General features: G+C 36.2%; 1 long non-coding RNA gene across 1 annotated transcript; it reads left to right on the forward strand.

The window, feature by feature from the left end:
- Positions 1–1,051: 1,051 nt before the first annotated feature.
- Positions 1,052–1,603, forward strand: LOC107044646. Its single transcript, XR_001461363.1, has 2 exons — positions 1,052–1,262; positions 1,349–1,603. It is a non-coding gene; the product is annotated as an uncharacterized LOC107044646 (long non-coding RNA).
- The last annotated feature ends 851 nt before the right edge of the window (positions 1,604–2,454 follow it).

A 2,454-nucleotide genomic window follows, 5' to 3' on the forward strand; every position in this document is an offset into this window, starting at 1 on the left:
CTTGAGTTTACTTCGTAAATTTACAGCTCTCCAAAATTCCTCAAAACAATACTTTTCTTGAAATTCTGAAATCTAGAGAGAAAATAAACTCGATGGTTACGGTCGTACAATTGTTAAGTCTCGGTTCTGAGATATTTAGAAAGTCTCTCTAATTCACGTGTTCCACACGTGTTGAGTGTTGAGTTGTCCTTTGTTCATTGTATCGCGGAGCTGAAGGGCCTGAAACCCTNCTGAAGGGCCTGAGACCCCTCAAGAGGGAATACTGTTGACGTCACACGCTCCCCTTTCTCCCTCTTTCGCTTCCCGATTTCTCTTTTAAGTTACCCCTCTTCCCTTTACTCCGGGCCAAGATTGCGCGCGCAACTTTTGGTCTAGTGGGGGTGTATGGACCCAACCCTTAGATTTTTAGTTTAAGTTAGAGACAGTCCCATCGTGGCTATTGTTCCGACAACTTTTCCAGCTTCTCTCTTCGATTAGTTTTTCTTAAAGTTTTCCATCAAAGTTTTATCAAGTGTATTTGTCTACCAAAGTTTTCAAGTTTAAATTAGAAGTTTGAAATAAATAGTGTTAATGTGCTCTCCTAAGCACTAGTGGTTTTGATTTATTCTGGAATAAACCTTCAACCCATTCATTCAAAAAATGAACGAGTCAACATCGATGGAGTCCTCATCAGAGGTTTAGCGGCTAACGGATCCACATTTCGAAGTTTGGCGCTCGTCATTTCAAAAAGGCCCCACTGTCCTCCAAGTAACATTGATAGGACATAACACGAGCTCCACTAGGGAAATATATTTCTTCTGGGGAAATTATATTATTAATACTACTCTACGCAACAATATTTCCGATATCTTTTCCATGTGGTGGAAGTGGGGGGGACTCTGGGATTGGATCTTTATGGCACTTCGGCCAGAAAATATAGGGGAGATTGCCAACGCCATGAAGAATACAGACCAGGAGGCCGAACTAGCGTTTTCCGATCCGAGACCATACTCGGGGTAATGAACTGTTATAGGTGGTGCTTCAATCGCTTTTCTGAATGGTAGTAGTGGGGGAATGCTGCCTGTGCAGTGTGTAGGTGTATGAAAATAACGTACTGAATAATTCCTGGCCTTTAAATGTTTATTCATTTTTATACGAACTACTTTGTTGAGTGATTGAATATCGCAAAAAATTGATTACATGTAGGCAATGACTTCCACGGAAGGGGTAAGCATTTTCTGTACAAGTCAACTATAAAAACTGAGATGTCTGACGTCTTCTAGGTTAGTGTTGATTACCGTGAATAAAATGTTGAATGCTCATAAGTTGAAAACAATGTAATCATGATATTTATCTGTTATTTCCTTAGTTGGATTCTGGAAAGTCCACTAGAATATCAGTCAGTGATATCAGTCAGTCAGTCTAATGATATCAATCAAAAAGAGATCCATCATGACCAGGAGCATAATTGAATCGACATCAATCGCCTACGATTTCGGGTGATTTCTACAATTGTACATAAAATTTTTTATGAATGATAAATTAATTGCAAATAGTGAATTTGATGATTAATTGTATATAATATCTGAGATTTAATTGTATATTAAAATTTTACAAACCATTATATGTTGAGGATTAATTGTAATTATCAATTTTATATTTTCTCAACTTATGGAGAATGTAACTAGTGTGATATTTAATTTTAATGATTTACATAAGAATTTGAAAATGGTCAAGAGACCCTCCAATTGGGCAGCAGTCAAACATGATGAATGTCTTATTTGTGAAAATCTTGGAAAATGGAGAAGAGAGGAAGAAAATTGTCATAGACGATTCTCTAAATGCCACAATTTTGTCAACAACGAAGTCATACCATGGCTAACATGTGACAGAATAAAATCTCTTGATCATTTGGCAACGGTCATAGAATTACTGAATAAGTTTCTTTTTTATGAATCATTTTTTGTTCCGTAATTGTATACTTTGTGACATGCAATGTGTGTAATAAAAAAAAAATAAAAACCGAAAATTCTGTTAATGGTCGTTTCTTTAATGATAACAATATAATATTATTATGATAATATCATAACCTTTGGTGTTATTTGATAATAAAAACAAGAGACCATATGCCCTGGCGATTGAGGTTCCATGGTACATCCATGTTGTAGCATGGATGTAGCATGGATGTGCATGGATGTCATTTTAAGGCGAAAAATGGGCCAAAAAAGATTGGAATATAATCAAAAAATTATTTAAATGCTGATAGACAAACAATTGGTCCCAATTAATACCCATTAATAGCTTATTTTGTATAATTAGGAGAAATTATTGATGGTGTGCTGTGTGGTAAAGAAGTTCAGATGGGAGAATGCCGCGAGATGGCGCCAGTGTTAAATTATCGAGTCTGCGGGAAACTGTCAGCAGTCGCAGACATATTTTTTATTCTATTTCACTTATGAATATTAGATAGGTTTG

This window comes from Diachasma alloeum, unplaced genomic scaffold (assembly GCF_001412515.2).
Source record: "Diachasma alloeum isolate Michigan unplaced genomic scaffold, Dall2.0 Dall_scaffold_00775, whole genome shotgun sequence".
NCBI lineage: Eukaryota > Metazoa > Arthropoda > Insecta > Hymenoptera > Braconidae > Diachasma > Diachasma alloeum.